Source organism: Cherax quadricarinatus, chromosome 45 (assembly GCF_038502225.1).
Source record: "Cherax quadricarinatus isolate ZL_2023a chromosome 45, ASM3850222v1, whole genome shotgun sequence".
NCBI lineage: Eukaryota > Metazoa > Arthropoda > Malacostraca > Decapoda > Parastacidae > Cherax > Cherax quadricarinatus.
Genome location: NC_091336.1, coordinates 8,341,849 through 8,364,967, shown reverse-complemented (window position 1 = coordinate 8,364,967; position 23,119 = coordinate 8,341,849).

Below are 23,119 nucleotides of genomic sequence, written 5' to 3'. Positions count from 1 at the left end.
TACAAGTCTACTGTTGTAGACCTCATTGACCCAGCACTGATTAAACTACAAGTCTACTGTTGTAGACCTCAGTGACCCAGCACTGCTGGAACTACAAGTCTACTGCTGTAGACCTCAGTGACCCAGCACTGCTGGAACTACAAGTCTTCACTGTTGTAGACCTCAGTGTCCCAGCACTGCTGGAACTACAAGTCTACTGTTGTAGACCTCAGTGACCCAGCACTGCTAGAACTACAAGTCTACTCTTGCAGACCTCAGTGACCCAGCACTGCTGGAACTACAAGTCTACTGTTGTAGACCTCAGTGACCCAGCACTGCTGGAACTACAAATCTACTGTTGTAGACCTCAGTGAAGCAGCACAGCTGGAACTACAAGTCTACTGTTGTAGACCTCAGTGACCCAGCACTGCTGGAACTGCAAGTCTACTGTTGTAAAACTCAGTGACCCAGCACTGCTGGAACTACAAGTCTACTGTTGTAGACCTCAGTGACCCAGCACTGCTGGAACTACAAGTCTTCACTGTTGTAGACCTCAGTGAAGCAGCACTGCTCGAACTACAAGTCTACTGTTGTAGACCTCAGTGACCGAGCACTGCTGGAACTACAAGTCTACTGTTGTAGACTTCCTTGACCCAGCACTGCTGGAACTACAAGTCTACTGTTGTAGACCTCAGTGACCCAGCACTGCTGGAACTACAAGTCTACTGTTGTAGACCTCAGTGAAGCAGCACAGCTGGAACTACAAGTCTACTGTTGTAGACCTCAGTGACCCAGCACTGCTGGAACTGCAAGTCTACTGTTGTAGACCTCAGTGACCCTGCACTGCTGGAACTACAAGTCTACTGTTGTAGACCTCAGTGACCCAGCACTGCTGGAACTGCAAGTCTTCACTGTTGTAGACCTCAGTGAAGCAGCACTGCTCGAACTACAAGTCTACTGTTGTAGACCTCAGTGACCCAGTACTGCTGGAACTACAAGTCTTTACTGTTGTAGACCTCAGTGACTCAGCACTGCTGAAACTACAAGTGTACTGTTGTAGACCTCAGTGACCCAGCACTGCTGGAACTACAAGTCTACTGTTGTAGACCTCAGTGACCCAGCACTGCTGGAACTACAAGACTTCACTGGTGTAGACCTCAGTGACCCAGCACTGCTGGAACTACAAGTCTACTGTTTTAGGCCTCAGTGACCCAGCACTGCTGGAACTACAAGTCTACTGTTGTAGACCTTAGTGACCCAGCACTGCTGGAACTGCAAGTCTACTGTTGTAGACCTCAGTGACCCAGCACTGCTGGAACTACAAGTCTACTGTTGTAGACCTCAGTGACCCACCACTGCTGGAACTACAGGTCTTCACTGTTGTTGACCTCAGTGACCCAGCACTGCTGGAACTACAAGTCTACTGTTGTAGACCTCAGTGACCCAGCACTGCTGGAACTAGAAGTCTACTGTTGTAGACCTCAGTGACCCAGCACTTCTGGAACTACAAGTCTACTGTTATAGACCTCAGTGACCCAGCACTGCTGGAACTACAAGTCTACTGTTGTAGACATCAGTGACCCAGCACTGCTGGAACTACAGGTCTTCACTGTTGTAGACCTCAGTGACCCAGCACTGGTGGAACTCGAAGTCTATTGTTGTAGATCTCAGTGACCCAGCACTGCTGGAACTACAAGTCTTCACTGTTGTAGACCTCAGTGACCCAGCGCTGCTGTAACTGCAAGTCTTCACTGTTGTGGACCTCAGTGACCCAGCACTGCTGGAACTACAAGTCTACTGTCGTAGACCTCAGTGACCCATCACTGCTGGAACTACAAGTCTTTACTGTTGTAGACCTCGGTGACCCACACTGCTGGGACTACAAATCTTCTCTGTTGTAGACCTCAGTGACCCAGCACTGCCGGAACTACAAGTCTTTACTGGTGAAGACCTAAGTGACCCAGCACTGCTGGAACTCCAAGTCTACTGTTGTAGACCTCAGTGACCCAGCACTGCTGGAACAACAAGTCTTCACTGTTGTAGGCCTCAGTGACCCAGCACTGCTGGAACTACAAGTCTTCACTGTTGTAGACCTCAGTAACCCAGCACTGCTGGAACTACAAGTCTTCTAATGTAGACCTCTACTGTGATGTGTCTGTTGTAGACCTCGCTGACTCAACATTGTCGGAACTACAAGACCTAAGTGTTGTAGACCTCAGTGACACAGCTCTACTGGAACTAAAAGTCTTCACTGTTGTAGACCTCAGTGACCCAGCACTGCCGGAACTACAAGACCTAACTGTTGTAAACCTCGGTCACTGAGCACTGCTGGAACTACAAGTGTTCACTCTTGTAGACCTCAGTGGCCCAGCTCTGCTGGAACTAAAAGTCTTCACTGTTGTAGACTTTAGTGACCCTGCACTGATTAAACCACAAATCTTCACTGTTGTAGACCTCAGTCACCCAGCACAACTGGAACTACAAGTCCTTCCCGTTTGTAGACCTCAGTGACCCAGCACTGCTGGAACTACAGGTCTTCACTGTTGTAGACCTCAGTTACCCAGCACAACTGGAACTACAGGTCTTCACTGTTGTAGACCCCAGTGACCCAGCACTGCTGGAACTACAGGTCTTTACTGTTGTAGACCTCAGTGACCCATCACTGCTGGAACTACAGGTCTTCACTGTTGTAGACCTCAGTGACCCAGCAGTGCTTTAACTACAGGTCTTCACTGTTGTAGACCTCAGTGACGCAGTACTGCTGGAACTACAAGAACTTTCACTCTTGTAGACCTCAGTGACCCAGCACTACTGGAACTACAAGTTTACTGTTGTAGACCTCAGTCACCCAGCACTGCTGGAACTTCAAGTCTACTGTTGTAGACCTCAGTGACCCAGTACTGCTGGAACTACAAGTCTTCACTGTTGTAGACCTCAGTGATCCAGCACTGCTGAAGCTACAAGTCTACTGTTGTAGACCTGAATGACCCAGCACTGCTGGAACTACAAGTCTACTGTTGTAGACCTCTGTGACCCAACACTGCTGGAACTACAAGTCTACTGTTGTAGACCTCAGTGACTCAGCACTGCTGGAACTTCAAGTCTACTGTTGTAGACCTCAGTGACCAAGCACTGCTGGAACTACAAGTCTACTGTTGTAGACCTAAGTGAAGCAGCACTGCTGGAACTACACGTCTACTGTTGTAGACCTCAGTGAACCAGTACTGCTGGAACTACAAGTCTTCACTGTTGTAGACCTCAGTGACCCAGCACTGCTGAAACTACAAGTCTACTGTTGTAGACCTCAATGACCCAGCACTGCTGGAACTACAAGTCTTCACTGTTGTAGACCACAGTGACCTAGCACTGTTGGAACTACAAGTCTACTGTTGTAGACCTCATTGACCCAGCACTGCTGAAACTACAAGTCTACTGTTGTAGACCTCAGTGACCCAGCACTGCTGGAACTACAAGTCTACTGCTGTAGACCTCAGTGACCCAGCACTGCTGGAACTACAAGTCTTCACTGTTGTAGACCTCAGTGTCCCAGCACTGCTGGAACTACAAGTCTACTGTTGTAGACCTCAGTGACCCAGCACTGCTAGAACTACAAGTCTACTCTTGCAGACCTCAGTGACCCAGCACTGCTGGAACTACAAGTCTACTGTTGTAGACCTCAGTGACCCAGCACTGCTGGAACTACAAATCTACTGTTGTAGACCTCAGTGAAGCAGCACAGCTGGAACTACAAGTCTACTGTTGTAGACCTCAGTGACCCAGCACTGCTGGAACTGCAAGTCTACTGTTGTAAAACTCAGTGACCCAGCACTGCTGGAACTACAAGTCTACCTTTGTAGACCTCAGTGACCCAGCACTGCTGGAACTACAAGTCTTCACTGTTGTAGACCTCAGTGAAGCAGCACTGCTCGAACTACAAGTCTACTGTTGTAGACCTCAGTGACCGAGCACTGCTGGAACTACAAGTCTACTGTTGTAGACTTCCTTGACCCAGCACTGCTGGAACTACAAGTCTACTGTTGTAGACCTCAGTGACCCAGCACTGCTGGAACTACAAGTCTACTGTTGTAGACCTCAGTGAAGCAGCACAGCTGGAACTACAAGTCTACTGTTGTAGACCTCAGTGACCCAGCACTGCTGGAACTGCAAGTCTACTGTTGTAGACCTCAGTGACCCTGCACTGCTGGAACTACAAGTCTACTGTGGTAGACCTCAGTGACCCAGCACTGCTGGAACTGCAAGTCTTCACTGTTGTAGACCTCAGTGAAGCAGCACTGCTCGAACTACAAGTCTACTGTTGTAGACCTCAGTGACCCAGTACTGCTGGAACTACAAGTCTTTACTGTTGTAGACCTCAGTGACTCAGCACTGCTGAAACTACAAGTCTACTGTTGTAGACCTCAGTGACCCAGCACTGCTGGAACTACAAGTCTACTGTTGTAGACCTCAGTGACCCAGCACTGCTGGAACTACAAGACTTCACTGGTGTAGACCTCAGTGACCCAGCACTGCTGGAACTACAAGTCTACTGTTTTAGACCTCAGTGACCCAGCACTGCTGGAACTACAAGTCTACTGTTGTAGACCTTAGTGACCCAGCACTGCTGGAACTGCAAGTCTACTGTTGTAGACCTCAGTGACCCAGCACTGCTGGAACTACAAGTCTACTGTTGTAGACCTCAGTGACCCACCACTGCTGGAACTACAGGTCTTCACTGTTGTTGACCTCAGTGACCCAGCACTGCTGGAACTACAAGTCTACTGTTGTAGACCTCAGTGACCCAGCACTGCTGGAACTACAAGTCTACTGTTGTAGACCTCAGTGACCCAGCACTTCTGGAACTACAAGTCTACTGTTATAGACCTCAGTGACCCAGCACTGCTGGAACTACAAGTCTACTGTTGTAGACATCAGTGACCCAGCACTGCTGGAACTACAGGTCTTCACTGTTGTAGACCTCAGTGACCCAGCACTGGTGGAACTCGAAGTCTATTGTTGTAGATCTCAGTGACCCAGCACTGCTGGAACTACAAGTCTTCACTGTTGTAGACCTCAGTGACCCAGCGCTGCTGTAACTGCAAGTCTTCACTGTTGTGGACCTCAGTGACCCAGCACTGCTGGAACTACAAGTCTACTGTCGTAGACCTCAGTGACCCATCACTGCTGGAACTACAAATCTTTACTGTTGTATACCTCGGTGACCCACACTGCTGTGACTACAAATCTTCTCTGTTGTAGACCTCAGTGACCCAGCACTGCCGGAACTACAAGTCTTTACTGGTGAAGACCTAAGTGACCCAGCACTGCTGGAACTCCAAGTCTACTGTTGTAGACCTCAGTGACCCAGCACTGCTGGAACAACAAGTCTTCACTGTTGTAGGCCTCAGTGACCCAGCACTGCTGGAACTACAAGTCTTCACTGTTGTAGACCTCAGTAACCCAGCACTGCTGGAACTACAAGTCTTCTAATGTAGACCTCTACTGTGATGTGTCTGTTGTAGACCTCGCTGACTCAACATTGTCGGAACTACAAGACCTAAGTGTTGTAGACCTCAGTGACACAGCTCTACTGGAACTAAAAGTCTTCACTGTTGTAGACCTCAGTGACCCAGCACTGCCGGAACTACAAGACCTAACTGTTGTAAACCTCGGTCACTGAGCACTGCTGGAACTACAAGTGTTCACTCTTGTAGACCTCAGTGGCCCAGCTCTGCTGGAACTAAAAGTCTTCACTGTTGTAGACTTTAGTGACCCTGCACTGATTAAACCACAAATCTTCACTGTTGTAGACCTCAGTCACCCAGCACAACTGGAACTACAAGTCCTTCCCGTTTGTAGACCTCAGTGACCCAGCACTGCTGGAACTACAGGTCTTCACTGTTGTAGACCTCAGTTACCCAGCACAACTGGAACTACAGGTCTTCACTGTTGTAGACCCCAGTGACCCAGCACTGCTGGAACTACAGGTCTTTACTGTTGTAGACCTCAGTGACCCATCACTGCTGGAACTACAGGTCTTCACTGTTGTAGACCTCAGTGACCCAGCAGTGCTGGAACTACAGGTCTTCACTGTTGTAGACCTCAGTGACCCAGCAGTGCTGGAACTACAGGTCTTCACTCTTGTAGACCTCAGTGCCCCAGCACTGCTGGAACTATAAATCTGGTCGTAAATCATATATTTATCGTGTGTTGTGGACGGACACTCGAGGTCGTCTCCTAGTTCATCTTTCGTCTCCACATTTAAGGAACAAACCATCTCAAAATTACCATGATAGTGAGAAATGCAAGTAGATTTGTAAGTGACGCAGCACAAGTGTAGTATTAGGCATACAGTGAGAGATTTACCATATATAGTGGACCCCCGCATAACGATTACCTCCGAATGCGACCAATTATGTAAGTGTATTTATGTAAGTGCGTTTGTACGTGTATGTTTGGGGGTCTGAAATGGACTAATCTACTTCACAATATTCCTTATGGGAATAAATTCGGTCAGTACTGGCACCTGAACATACTTATGGAGTGAAAAAATATCGTTAACCGGGGGTCCACTGTATAGTGAAAAAATATACTGTGAAATGCGGCCCGCTACGAGATCCCTCCGAAATAAAAGTTTCAGGACGATAACGATAGCTGCTGCACGATTGCGGTTCCGTAACAGCTGCAGCAGTAACGAGATTCACTGCACGGGTGCTACATGATTCACTGCACGGGTGCTACATGATTCACTGCACGGGTGCTACATGATTCACTGCACGGGTGCTACATGATTCACTGCACGGGTGCTACATGATTCACTGCACGGGTGCTACATGATTCACTGCACGGGTGCTACATGATTCACTGCACGGGTGCTACATGATTCACTGCACGGGTGCTACATGATTCACTGCACGGGTGCTACATGATTCACTGCACGGGTGCTACATGATTCACTGCACGGGTGCTACATGATTCACTGCACGGGTGCTACATGATTCACTGCACGGGTGCTACATGATTCACTGCACGGGTGCTACATGATTCACTGCACGGGTGCTACATGATTCACTGCACGGGTGCTACATGATTCACTGCACGGGTGCTACATGATTCACTGCACGGGTGCTACATGATTCACTGCACGGGTGCTACATGATTCACTGCACGGGTGCTACATGATTCACTGCACGGGTGCTACATGATTCACTGCACGGGTGCTACATGATTCACTGCACGGGTGCTACATGATTCACTGCACGGGTGCTACATGATTCACTGCACGGGTGCTACATGATTCACTGCACGGGTGCTACATGATTCACTGCACGGGTGCTACATGATTCACTGCACGGGTGCTACATGATTCACTGCACGGGTGCTACATGATTCACTGCACGGGTGCTACATGATTCACTGCACGGGTGCTACATGATTCACTGCACGGGTGCTACATGATTCACTGCACGGGTGCTACATGATTCACTGCACGGGTGCTACATGATTCACTGCACGGGTGCTACATGATTCACTGCACGGGTGCTACATGATTCACTGCACGGGTGCTACATGATTCACTGCACGGGTGCTACATGATTCACTGCACGGGTGCTACATGATTCACTGCACGGGTGCTACATGATTCACTGCACGGGTGCTACATGATTCACTGCACGGGTGCTACATGATTCACTGCACGGGTGCTACATGATTCACTGCACGGGTGCTACATGATTCACTGCACGGGTGCTACATGATTCACTGCACGGGTGCTACATGATTCACTGCACGGGTGCTACATGATTCACTGCACGGGTGCTACATGATTCACTGCACGGGTGCTACATGATTCACTGCACGGGTGCTACATGATTCACTGCACGGGTGCTACATGATTCACTGCACGGGTGCTACATGATTCACTGCACGGGTGCTACATGATTCACTGCACGGGTGCTACATGATTCACTGCACGGGTGCTACATGATTCACTGCACGGGTGCTACATGATTCACTGCACGGGTGCTACATGATTCACTGCACGGGTGCTACATGATTCACTGCACGGGTGCTACATGATTCACTGCACGGGTGCTACATGATTCACTGCACGGGTGCTACATGATTCACTGCACGGGTGCTACATGATTCACTGCACGGGTGCTACATGATTCACTGCACGGGTGCTACATGATTCACTGCACGGGTGCTACATGATAAAAATTTTAACAGCAAGAATAAAAGTCAGAACGCCGTGGTGGTTGCAGCAGTTCACAACACACAAACTGGAAATGAAACCTGAACAACGTTTCAGCTTGTCCTGGCAATCATCGGGACGTAAACGATGAGTTTTTAACACCAGGAGAGTGAGGGTGTGGTGTTGTGGTGTTTTGTTCGTCAGGAAAGAGGCATTTTTTTCCCCCCTTGCACCAGTCATTCTCACATGATGACCACTGGCTCAGTGATTAAGCAGCTGCTGTAGCAGTGATCGTGTATACACGAGGTTAATCATGCCCTGGCTTATAACGGTGTTATATACCCGAGGTTAATCACGTGCTGGCTCATGGGAGCTGGGTTTCCAACCCATTTAACCTACGGGCTTAGCACTCCCCCATGATTATAATAATCCAACTCACTTAAACAGTAAAGGAGAACTTTCTGGCATGGTGATGCGCTACCAGCGCACAAACAGCACTGTTAGAGCGTCACAGCTGTAGAAAGTAATCTAGAGTACTATATTGTGAGAGACGGAACCGTTCACAACAAGATATGATTAGACAGGGATTACATAAGCCAAGAGGCGAGCCCGGGAGCTGCACTTCAACACCCGTAAATTCAGTTTTTGGTTATTACAAAATTGAGCAGATTTTTGTTGTTATTGTTTATGGTTTGTCTAAGACTGCATTCACCACCACCCCAAAACCTGTTGGTGGTTCCAGGATTATGCAACGCAGGACCCGGTCTCAGACCAGGCTTCCTAGGCTGGAAAGGACAAGATTAAGATCACTTAAGAAGGACGTAAGACACTTGAGGCATATACATACTGAGTGTAAGTGCAAGTTTGTAAGAATTACCTGTCATCTTACGTGTTCATGTTAGCGGCAGAAAGGATCAGCTATCCTGCAAGAGGGCAAAGAATATTGATAGGCTTACAATTCACACTCGTTTTACAGAATGGCAGTACTTTCCTGGATGCCCGCTGTCTTCCAGCCTACTACGTCGGGATTAAGGCAAAATGTCGGTGGTGAATATACACCGAGAGACGCACACTTTTCTGTCTACACCCTTAGTGACAAGCGGGCAAAGGGAACCAACAACACACGCATAAATATAGCACTTGGTTATTACATACTCATATAATTAGCAATCGTCACTAATAACAACGCTTAATTAGGTTAGAGGAGTATAACCACGATTAGATTTACCAAAGGAATATAACTGCAGTGAGATCTGAGCTTCAAAGTGGAGCATATAAATGTCATCTAAAGGACCTCTTAAGTTAATACTTGAGCTAAATAGGATGCAATGTAAATAAAGAGACAAGGTTTAATGTTCCTGTCACTGTCAGAGTAATAATGCTTAAAGGTACTGAGATGTATCTGAAGCTGTGTTAGTGGTTTCGAAGGAAATTAAGTCCTCGGGATGCTGCTGTCTAAGTGGTTCTTCCTGGAGTGAAAACTAGAGAGGAGAATGCGAGAGCACACTCCCAGGCTGACACACTCTCCCAGGCTGACACACGCTCCCAGGTTGACACATTCCCCCAGGCTGGCACACTCTCCCAGGCTGATACACTCTCTCCCAGGCTGATACACTCTCCCAGGCTGACACTCTCCCAGGCGGATACTCTCCCAGGCTGACACACACTCTCCCAGGCTGATACACTCTCCCAAGCTGACACACTCTCTCAGGCTGACACACAACCAGGCTGACACACACTCTCCCAGGCTGAAGCACTCCCCTATTCTGACACACACACTGCCAGGCTGATACATTCTCCCTGGCTGACACACAACCAGGCTGACACACACACCCAGGCTGACACTCTCTCAGGCTGACACACACTCTCCCAGGCTGACACAACCAGGCTGACACCAGCACATACCAAACTAGTTTTATCCTGTCTATTCCAAGTATATTTTACGTATATCAGTCCTCGTTCTACCTATCCCAGCCCAGAACTACCTATCCCAGCCCAGAACTATATATATACCAATCGTTGTAGTATATCTTAGTCTTGTTAGCCCCTTGTATAAGTTCCTCCACACTCTAACCTCATTCCTCTAACCTACCCACTCAAGGTAGCGCGGCTTATCGCGTACTAAGCCACAATCACTCTGTTCCTAAACACTACCACATCCGCCCAACACCAAAACAATGATTTTTCTTGCCGGAATCACCTAATAACGTGTAGTTTCGTGAATGAACACTGTGATTAGCTTGCTTGTAAGGTTTCCAGCGCCGATTGCATACTCCCTCTCGTTCATCACACAATGTTCCAAAAATCAATCCTCTGCATTTTTGCAATGTCTTGTGCAACGAGTAATTTATAGATCCTGGGTCATCATAGCTTCCTGACAGCGGATAATAATAATAATAATAATAATAATAATAATAATAATAATAATAATAATAATAATAATAATAATAATAATAATAATAATAATAATAATAATAATAATCTTTATTGTTGCAAGTACATGATTCAACTTAAACAGACCATAGCTGACATCAGTGACATACTATACAGAAAGCCCTTTGTTATGCAGAGCATTTTAGGGTAATTTTTGTCCCCAGGATGCGACCCACACCAGTCGACTAACACCAAGGTACCTATTTTACTGCTAGGTGAACATAGACAGCAGGTGTCTTAAGGAAACATGCCCTAATATTTCCACCCTTACCGGAGATCGAACCACGGACCTCAGTGTGTGAGCTGAATGTTATAAATGTTTTACCCAGCTGAAAACCATGGCAAGAGGCCGCTGAAACACTTAAAATATCGTTTGTTGTTATAAGCCAGCTCTAGGCTATTAATATTAAATATATTATGAACTGAGAATAATAACCAACATGGTGACAGAAGCTCAGAAGATTGATTGATCTGTATATTTCGACCCTCTTCTGGGACCCCCTGCAGAAGAGGACCCCAGAAGGGGGGCTCGAAATATTCAGACCAATTAATCTTCTGAGTTTCTGTCTCCATGTGGGTTTTTATTGTGCATTAAGTGTTCATTTCACTTTAGTTATTTATTATTATATACTCCCAGAGGGATACTTTTAAATGATTACTCGAAATTTTCGTTTTCGTTTGTACCTCGAGAACGCCTCATCAGATCGGCTTTAAATTTTCAACTCTCGTTTATTATTACTAGGGAAAGGGTGGTGCAGCTGTTGGTATGTCTTCGTAGCCTCTGATCAGCGTGAGTCAGGCCACCCCCGGATTTGATATCCATGTGATAATTTAAGAATAAGTGGCCGACGTTCAGTTTCGGGATGTACACCGTGGGTGCCCACGAAATATGAACGAGAATAATATGAATGTGACGTGAATGAATAATTGTAGTGAACTAGTCAAAAGAACATTAGACATTGCAGCTACACATGTGGGGGCCATTGTGTTGCATCAGGAGTTTAGAAGTTAATAAGAACAAGAAGGCATAATACCGTGACTGGAATAATATATAAATAACTCGCACATAGCCAGTGGTATTACCACTACTTTTTCTTCCTCTCGTGGTCCCGTCCCTGTCCCCCTCGCACTAGATCCTACTGGCACTCTCTTTCTTTTCTGTTAGTGTGACTTGTAAATGGTCCAAGTGGGACCCCTATGTGCGGGTTATTTGTGTATTATTCCAGCCACGATATCGTGCCTTTTAATTTTCTGTTCTTTATAACTTCTTTACTCCTGAAACAACATAATGGCTGTTCTCTCCTGACCTTTACCCCACATGTGGGTGTGTAGCAGCAATACCTAATGTCCTTTTGATCAGTTTAGTACAATTGTTCATTCTCATCACTTTCATTACTATTCTCATTCATATTTCTTTCACATGCGTTTATATATCTGGCAACACAATTATTTCCACTGCCACTGCTCAGTAGCAAAGATCTCTTCCTCGGATCTGCACAGCCTTTGTTTCCTAAGCAGCAACAGCACTGAGAAAGTCCCTAGGCAGTTTGAAGGGACGCAGTATTACTGCTCCTACTGTTCAGTGGTTTCTGTTCCTTGTTTATTATATTTATTGCGTGAAGAACATGTTGGAGTGTTACTCATACCGGTCCAGGTAGTATACTGAGTGAGGTTTCTGGTGCACGTCCTGAACGAAGCCCAGCAGGTGCACTAGATCCTACACCTGTGATGATCTGAAGGAAACCCAGCAGGTGCACTAGATCCTACACCTGTGATGATCTGAAGGAAACCCAGCAGGTGCACTAGATCCTACACCTGTGATGATCTGAAGGAAACCCAGCAGGTGCACTAGATCCTACACCTGTGATGATCTGAAGGAAACCCAGCAGGTGCACTAGATCCTACACCTGTGATGATCTGAAGGAAACCCAGCAGGTGCACTAGATCCTACACCTGTGATGATCTGAAGGAAACCCAGCAGGTGCACTAGATCCTACACCTGTGATGATCTGAAGGAAACCCAGCAGGTGCACTAGATCCTACACCTGTGATGATCTGAAGGAAACCCAGCAGGTGCACTAGATCCTACACCTGTGATGATCTGAAGGAAACCCAGTAGGTGCACTAGATCCTACACCTGTGATGATCTGAAGGAAACCCAGCAGGTGCACTAGATCCTACACCTGTGATGATCTGAAGGAAACCCAGCAGGTGCACTAGATCCTACACCTGTGATGAGCTGAAGGAAACCCAGCAGGTGCACTAGATCCTACACCTGTGATGAGCTGAAGGAAACCCAGCAGGTGCACTAGATCCTACACCTGTGATGACCTAAAGGAAACCCAGCAGGTGCACTAGATCCTACACCTGTGATGATCTGAAGGAAACCCAGCAGGTGCACTAGATCCTACACCTGTGATGATCTGAAGGAAACCCAGCAGGTGCACTAGATCCTACACCTGTGATGACCTAAAGGAAACCCAGCAGGTGCACTAGATCCTACACCTGTGATAACCTGGAGGAAACCCAGCAGGTGCACTAGATCCTACACCTGTGATGATCTGAAGGAAACCCAGCAGGTGCACTAGATCCTACACCTGTGATGTTCTGAAGGAAACCCAGCAGGTGCACTAGATCCTACACCTGTGATGATCTGAAGGAAACCCAGCAGGTGCACTAGATCCTACACCTGTGATGAGCTGAACGAAACCCAGCAGGTGCACTAGATCCTACACCTGTGATGAGCTGAAGGAAACCCAGCAGGTGCACTAGATCCTACACCTGTGATGAGCTGAAGGAAACCCAGCAGGTGCACTAGATCCTACACCTGTGATGACCTAAAGGAAACCCAGCAGGTGCACTAGATCCTACACCTGTGATGATCTGAAGGAAACCCAGCAGGTGCACTAGATCCTACACCTGTGATGACCTAAAGGAAACCCAGCAGGTGCACTAGATCCTACACCTGTGATAACCTGGAGGAAACCCAGCAGGTGCACTAGATCCTACACCTGTGATGACCTGAAGGAAACCCAGCAGGTGCACTAGATCCTACACCTGTACAATCATGTACACTTCGCTGCTGTCTAACCTCCTCAGGCGCTTCTCAGAGAACATAACAATTTGAAAAGTAGTTATCTGGACAGAACTTTAGTTGAAAGAGCAGAGGCCAGGTATTGCAATATTGGAAGATTCCACTGGGGATAAGTATTTAGACGATGTTTCGTCTTGGGACCATTAGTAATTCATGGTCCAGGTCAGACCGAAACGCCGCTGGAAGACTTGCCTCCACTTTATGGGCAAATTGTGAAATGTTCCAGCCACGATAATATGATTTTTGAATAAATGATTCAGAGAACCGACAAGTTGATAGATTAGACACACGGGTAAGTAACTAAGTAAGTTTATTAATTTACAGGTACACATAAATACAGTTACAAAAATTATTATACATCGCAGTATATGTGTAGGTTATCTAGGATAAACCCCCTTCCCCCCCAAAAAAAAAGAATCAAAGTTATTTATCTCTAGTCGGGTCCTTGTAACACTTGGGTATCTTTATACTCAATACCCAAGTGTTGCCCATGTGTCTAATTTATCAATATGACTTTTATTGTAAAGCTTTAAGGAACAGGTCAGGTTTCTTCCCACACATTGAGCCAACCCCGTGGCCATGTGGAACCAACAGTAATTCGCAGGAAGTGTCAAATTACCGTGATTACTGCAGTGGAACCCATCCATCTGCAGCCCGTCAACACACCCTTCATAACGAGCGCGTTGTTTCCAGCGAATTTGGAGGTTATGGAGTCTCCCCTCGTTGCCATGTCTTATCTTTAACTGTAGTGGTACTGACTAGCTCAGAGGTGAGAGTAATTGACTAACAATCGCAAGGTCATGGATTCGATCTCCAGACGCGGGGAAAGATACGGGTAAAATTTCTTAGACCCCCTCGCTGGCCATACCCAGCTAGAGGTTTGAATATGTCTCTGTGTGTTAAGCGACTGTTTAAAATATGTTAGACAACTCCAGTACCTGCTGGAATGTTATACTGTATAAGACACTCCAGTACCTGCTGGAATGTTATACTGTGTAAGACACTCCAGTACCTGCTGGATTGTTATACTGTGTAAGACACTCCAGTACCTGCTGGAATGTTATACTGTGTAAGACACTCCAGTACCTGCTGGAATGTTATACTGTGTAAGACACTCCAATACCTGCTGGAATGTTATACTGTGTAAGACACTCCAGTACCTGCTGGATTGTTATACTGTGTAAGACACTCCAATACCTGCTGGAATGTTATACTGTGTAAGACACTCCAATACCTGCTGGAATGTTATACTGTGTAAGACACTCCAGTACCTGCTGGAATGTTATACTGTGTAAGACACTCCAATACCTGCTGGAATGTTATACTGTGTAAGACACTCCAGTACCTGCTGGAATGTTATACTGTGTAAGACACTCCAGTACCTGCTGGAATGTTATACTGTGTAAGACACTCCAGTACCTGCTGGATTGTTATACTGTGTAAGACACTCCAATACCTGCTGGAATGTTATACTGTGTAAGACACTCCAATACCTGCTGGAATGTTATACTGTGTAAGACACTCCAATACCTGCTGGATTGTTATACTGTGTAAGACACTCCAATACCTGCTGGATTGTTATACTGTGTAAGACACTCCAATACCTGCTGGATTGTTATACTGTGTAAGACACTCCAGTACCTGCTGGATTGTTATACTGTGTAAGACACTCCAATACCTGCTGGATTGTTATACTGTGTAAGACACTCCAATACCTGCTGGAATGTTATACTTTGTAAGACACTCCAGTACCTGCTGGAATGTTATACTGTGTAAGACACTCCAGTACCTGCTGGAATGTTATACTTTGTAAGACACTCCAGTACCTGCTGGAATGTTATACTTTGTAAGACACTCCAGTACCTGCTGGAATGTTATACTGTGTAAGACACTCCAGTACCTGCTGGAATGTTATACTGTGTAAGACACTCCAGTACCTGCTGGAATGTTATACTTTGTAAGACACTCCAATACCTGCTGGAATGTTATACTGTGTAAGACACTCCAGTACCTGCTGGAATGTTATACTTTGTAAGACACTCCAATACCTGCTGGAATGTTATACTGTGTAAGACACTCCAGTACCTGCTGGAATGTTATACTGTGTAAGACACTCCAGTACCTGCTGGAATGTTATACTTTGTAAGACACTCCAGTACCTTCTGGAAATATTCATGTATTGGGTGAAAGGTATCCCTGTTCCTAATGATTTTAATTTAAAAACTTCTCTTTATTTAAGTTTATCCTCGTCTCAGATTATACCTTTAAATTTCTAAAGATTTTCTACGTCAGTTTCTGAACGTTTTAAACAACTTCCTAAAATATTTTTTTAAGGTAGACTAGACTACCATAAATTAACAAGCATATGAACCGTAGCTCGATCGGTAGGGCACTTATCTCACACAATGACGTCCGGGGCTCGATCCCCGGTATAGGTGGAAACGTTAGGACGTGTTTCCTTAAGACACCTGTTGTCCCTGCTTACCTATCAGTAAAATAGGTACCTGGGTGTTAGTCGACTGGTGTGGATCGCATCCTGGGGACAAAATTAACCTAATTTGCCCGAAATGCTCTTCATAACAAGTGGCTTTCTGTATGTAGTATGTCATTGATGTCAGCTAGACCTGTATGCCTTGTACATATACTTGTAGAAATAAAGATTATTATTATTATTATTATTATTATTATTATTATTATTATTATTATTATTATTATTATTATTATTATTATTATTATTATTATTAAGATAACGTCTAACAGTGGGGATTCACCCATCTCTTAATTCACCGGAAAAAATACGTTCATTATTTACGTAATGACGACATAGCCGACAGATGCACGGATGCTTAGCTAATTTGTGAGATTTAAAACCTATCGACAACACGAAGGTCGCCATGACTGCATAACTTTGAGAGATACACCTCAGTACATATATTACCTGCTTCCGTTGACACACTGCATGTTGTTGTTGCTGTTGTTGTTGTTGTTGTTGTTGTTGTTGTTGTTGTTGTGGTCTCTTCAACGGAGGACCAGACAGACGGGGAATCAGTCAGTTGTGTTATTAGTGGAAGGAAAACCTCCAGGTAACCTCCAGGTAACCTCCAGGTAACCAGGTATGAAATATGGAAGTCATGTGAGCTGCCAGTATCATTTGACTCGCAGTGTGTTGCTGTCTGAGTCCATGGTTCCTATAGAGGTGCAGGAAGGTCACAGCTAAATGTGCAGGAACATGAGAAAGAACGAGTACTGCTGCAGGTCTACTCGCCCATGCTAGGCAAGTCCAAATCACATCTACTTAAGGAGCATTACTGCAGGCCTACTGACCCATGCTGGAGAAGTCCAAGTCACACCCACCCACGCCGGAGAACAGGAGAGCAGAAGGTGTCTGGAAAGACAGTCACTGGACAAAACTCAGAGTTTCGGCCAGGAAACAAAGTCACTGGAAAAAAGTCACATTTTATTTAAGTACCATAAACAAGGTTCTGGGACTTTGATCAAGGTCCCAAGACCGAAACGTTTTCAAATAAATATGTCCTAGTGTTTGGTCACGTGTCTTTCTAAACCAACTTGTGGGTACCAATTATCCGGGTTTATACCACAGGTGTGTTGATGTATCTTCCACACATCACCAGTCAGGCAGTCTGGACGCTGACCAACATCACCAGTCAGGCAGTCTGGACGCTGACCAACATCACCAGTCAGGCAGTCTGGACGCTGACCAACATCACCAGTCAGGCAGTCTGGACGCTGACCAACATCACCAGTCAGGCAGTCTGGACGCTGACCAACATCACCAGTCAGGCAGTCTGGACGCTGACCAACATCACCAGTCAGGCAGTCTGGACGCTGACCAACATCACCAGTCAGGCAGTCTGGACGCTGACCAACATCACCAGTCAGGCAGTCTGGACGCTGACCAACATCACCGGTCAGGCAGTCTGGACGCTGACCAACATCACCAGTCAGGCAGTCTGGACGCTGACCAACATCACCAGTCAGGCAGTCTGGACGCTGACCAACATCACCAGTCAGGTAGTCTGGACGCTGACCAACATCACCAGTCAGGTAGTCTGGACGCTGACCAACATCACCAGTCAGGCTGGACGCTCTGTCAGACGCTGACCAACATCACCAGTCAGGCAGTCTGGACGCTGACCAACATCACCAGTCAGGCAGTCTGGACGCTGACCAACATCACCAGTCAGGCAGTCTGGACGCTGACCAACATCACCAGTCAGGCAGTCTGGACGCTGACCAACATCACCAGTCAGGCAGTCTGGACGCTGACCAACATCACCAGTCAGGCAGTCTGGACGCTGACCAACATCACCAGTCAGGCAGTCTGGACGCTGACCAACATCACCAGTCAGGCAGTCTGGACGCTGACCAACATCACCAGTCAGGCAGTCTGGACGCTGACCAACATCACCAGTCAGGCAGTCTGGACGCTGACCAACATCACCAGTCAGGCAGTCTGGACGCTGACCAACATCACCAGTCAGGCAGTCTGGACGCTGACCAACATCACCAGTCAGGCAGTCTGGACGCTGACCAACATCACCAGTCAGGTAGTCTGGACGCTGACCAACATCACCAGTCAGGTAGTCTGGACGCTGACCAACATCACCAGTCAGGTAGTCTGGACGCTGACCAACATCACCAGTCAGGCAGTCTGGACGCTGACCAACATCACCAGTCAGGCAGTCTGGACGCTGACCAACATCACCAGTCAGGCAGTCTGGACGCTGACCAACATCACCAGTCAGGCAGTCTGGACGCTGACCAACATCACCAGTCAGGCAGTCTGGACGCTGACCAACATCACCAGTCAGGCAGTCTGGACGCTGACCAACATCACCAGTCAGGCAGTCTGGACGCTGACCAACATCACCAGTCAGGCAGTCTGGACGCTGACCAACATCACCAGTCAGGCAGTCTGGACGCTGACCAACATCACCAGTCAGGCAGTCTGGACGCTGACCAACATCACCAGTCAGGCAGTCTGGACGCTGACCAACATCACCAGTCAGGCAGTCTGGACGCTGACCAACATCACCAGTCAGGCAGTCTGGACGCTGACCAACATCACCAGTCAGGCAGTCTGGACGCTGACCAACATCACCAGTCAGGCAGTCTGGACGCTGACCAACATCACCAGTCAGGTAGTCTGGACGCTGACCAACATCACCAGTCAGGTAGTCTGGACGCTGACCAACATCACCAGTCAGGTAGTCTGGACGCTGACCAACATCACCAGTCAGGCAGTCTGGACGCTGACCAACATCACCAGTCAGGCAGTCTGGACGCTGACCAACATCACCAGTCAGGCAGTCTGGACGCTGACCAACATCACCAGTCAGGCAGTCTGGACGCTGACCAACATCACCAGTCAGGCAGTCTGGACGCTGACCAACATCACCAGTCAGGCAGTCTGGACGCTGACCAACATCACCAGTCAGGCAGTCTGGACGCTGACCAACATCACCAGTCAGGCAGTCTGGACGCTGACCAACATCACCAGTCAGGCAGTCTGGACGCTGACCAACATCACCAGTCAGGCAGTCTGGACGCTGACCAACATCACCAGTCAGGCAGTCTGGACGCTGACCAACATCACCAGTCAGGCAGTCTGGACGCTGACCAACATCACCAGTCAGGCAGTCTGGACGCTGACCAACATCACCAGTCAGGCAGTCTGGACGCTGACCAACATCACCAGTCAGGCAGTCTGGACGCTGACCAACATCACCAGTCAGGCAGTCTGGACGCTGACCAACATCACCAGTCAGGCAGTCTGGACGCTGACCAACATCACCAGTCAGGCAGTCTGGACGCTGACCAACATCACCAGTCAGGCAGTCTGGACGCTGACCAACATCACCAGTCAGGCAGTCTGGACGCTGACCAACATCACCAGTCAGGCAGTCTGGACGCTGACCAACATCACCAGTCAGGCAGTCTGGACGCTGACCAACATCACCAGTCAGGCAGTCTGGACGCTGACCAACATCACCAGTCAGGCAGTCTGGACGCTGACCAACATCACCAGTCAGGCAGTCTGGACGCTGACCAACATCACCAGTCAGGCAGTCTGGACGCTGACCAACATCACCAGTCAGGCAGTCTGGACGCTGACCAACATCACCAGTCAGGCAGTCTGGACGCTGACCAACATCACCAGTCAGGTAGTCTGGACGCTGACCAACATCACCAGTCAGGTAGTCTGGACGCTGACCAACATCACCAGTCAGGCAGTCTGGACGCTGACCAACATCACCAGTCAGGCAGTCTGGACGCTGACCAACATCACCAGTCAGGCAGTCTGGACGCTGACCAACATCACCAGTCAGGCAGTCTGGACGCTGACCAACATCACCAGTCAGGCAGTCTGGACGCTGACCAACATCACCAGTCAGGCAGTCTGGACGCTGACCAACATCACCAGTCAGGCAGTCTGGACGCTGACCAACATCACCAGTCAGGCAGTCTGGACGCTGACCAACATCACCAGTCAGGCAGTCTGGACGCTGACCAACATCACCAGTCAGGCAGTCTGGACGCTGACCAACATCACCAGTCAGGCAGTCTGGACGCTGACCAACATCACCAGTCAGGCAGTCTGGACGCTGACCAACATCACCAGTCAGGCAGTCTGGACGCTGACCAACATCACCAGTCAGGCAGTCTGGACGCTGACCAACATCACCAGTCAGGCAGTCTGGACGCTGACCAACATCACCAGTCAGGCAGTCTGGACGCTGACCAACATCACCAGTCAGGCAGTCTGGACGCTGACCAACATCACCAGTCAGGCAGTCTGGACGCTGACCAACATCACCAGTCAGGCAGTCTGGACGCTGACCAACATCACCAGTCAGGCAGTCTGGACGCTGACCAACATGACCAGTCAGGCAGTCTGGACGCTGACCAACATGACCAGTCAGGCAGTCTGGACGCTGACCAACATGACCAGTCAGGCAGTCTGGACGCTGACCAACATGACCAGTCAGGCAGTCTGGACGCTGACCAACATGACCAGTCAGGCAGTCTGGACGCTGACCAACATGACCAGTCAGGCAGTCTGGACGCTGACCAACATGACCAGTCAGGCAGTCTGGACGCTGACCAACATGACCAGTCAGGCAGTCTGGACGCTGACCAACATGACCAGTCAGGCAGTCTGGACGCTGACCAACATGACCAGTCAGGCAGTCTGGACGCTGACCAACATGACCAGTCAGGCAGTCTGGACGCTGACCAACATGACCAGTCAGGCAGTCTGGACGCTGACCAACATGACCAGTCAGGCAGTCTGGACGCTGACCAACATGACCAGTCAGGCAGTCTGGACGCTGACCAACATCACCAGTCAGGCAGTCTGGACGCTGACCAACATCACCAGTCAGGCAGTCTGGACGCTGACCAACATGACCAGTCAGGCAGTCTGGACGCTGACCAACATGACCAGTCAGGCAGTCTGGACGCTGACCAACATGACCAGTCAGGCAGTCTGGACGCTGACCAACATCACCAGTCAGGCAGTCTGGACGCTGACCAACATGACCAGTCAGGCAGTCTGGACGCTGACCAACATGACCAGTCAGGCAGTCTGGACGCTGACCAACATGACCAGTCAGGCAGTCTGGACGCTGACCAACATGACCAGTCAGGCAGTCTGGACGCTGACCAACATGACCAGTCAGGCAGTCTGGACGCTGACCAACATGACCAGTCAGGCAGTCTGGACGCTGACCAACATGACCAGTCAGGCAGTCTGGACGCTGACCAACATGACCAGTCAGGCAGTCTGGACGCTGACCAACATGACCAGTCAGGCAGTCTGGACGCTGACCAACATGACCAGTCAGGCAGTCTGGACGCTGACCAACATCACCAGTCAGGCAGTCTGGACGCTGACCAACATCACCAGTCAGGCAGTCTGGACGCTGACCAACATGACCAGTCAGGCAGTCTGGACGCTGACCAACATCACCAGTCAGGCAGTCTGGACGCTGACCAACATCACCAGTCAGGCAGTCTGGACGCTGACCAACATCACCAGTCAGGCAGTCTGGACGCTGACCAACATCACCAGTCAGGCAGTCTGGACGCTGACCAACATCACCAGTCAGGCAGTCTGGACGCTGACCAACATCACCAGTCAGGCAGTCTGGACGCTGACCAACATCACCAGTCAGGCAGTCTGGACGCTGACCAACATCACCAGTCAGGCAGTCTGGACGCTGACCAACATCACCAGTCAGGCAGTCTGGACGCTGACCAACATCACCAGTCAGGCAGTCTGGACGCTGACCAACATCACCAGTCAGGCAGTCTGGACGCTGACCAACATCACCAGTCAGGCAGTCTGGACGCTGACCAACATCACCAGTCAGGCAGTCTGGACGCTGACCAACATCACCAGTCAGGCAGTCTGGACGCTGACCAACATCACTTCAGTCAGGCAGTCTGGACGCTGACCAACATCACCAGTCAGGCAGTCTGGACGCTGACCAACATCACTTCAGTCAGGCAGTCTGGACGCTGACCAACATCACCAGTCAGGCAGTCTGGACGCTGACCAACATCACTTCAGTCAGGCAGTCTGGACGCTGACCAACATCACCAGTCAGGCAGTCTGGACGCTGACCAACATCACTTCAGTCAGGCAGTCTGGACGCTGACCAACATCACCAGTCAGGCAGTCTGGACGCTGACCAACATCACTTCAGTCAGGCAGTCTGGACGCTGACCAACATCACCAGTCAGGCAGTCTGGACGCTGACCAACATCACTTCAGTCAGGCAGTCTGGACGCTGACCAACATCACCAGTCAGGCAGTCTGGACGCTGACCAACATCACTTCAGTCAGGCAGTCTGGACGCTGACCAACATCACCAGTCAGGCAGTCTGGACGCTGACCAACATCACTTCAGTCAGGCAGTCTGGACGCTGACCAACATGACCAGTCAGGCAGTCTGGACGCTGACCAACATGACCAGTCAGGCAGTCTGGACGCTGACCAACATGACCAGTCAGGCAGTCTGGACGCTGACCAACATGACCAGTCAGGCAGTCTGGACGCTGACCAACATGACCAGTCAGGCAGTCTGGACGCTGACCAACATCACCAGTCAGGCAGTCTGGACGCTGACCAACATCACCAGTCAGGCAGTCTGGACGCTGACCAACATCACCAGTCAGGCAGTCTGGACGCTGACCAACATCACCAGTCAGGCAGTCTGGACGCTGACCAACATCACCAGTCAGGCAGTCTGGACGCTGACCAACATCACCAGTCAGGCAGTCTGGACGCTGACCAACATCACCAGTCAGGCAGTCTGGACGCTGACCAACATCACCAGTCAGGCAGTCTGGACGCTGACCAACATCACCAGTCAGGCAGTCTGGACGCTGAC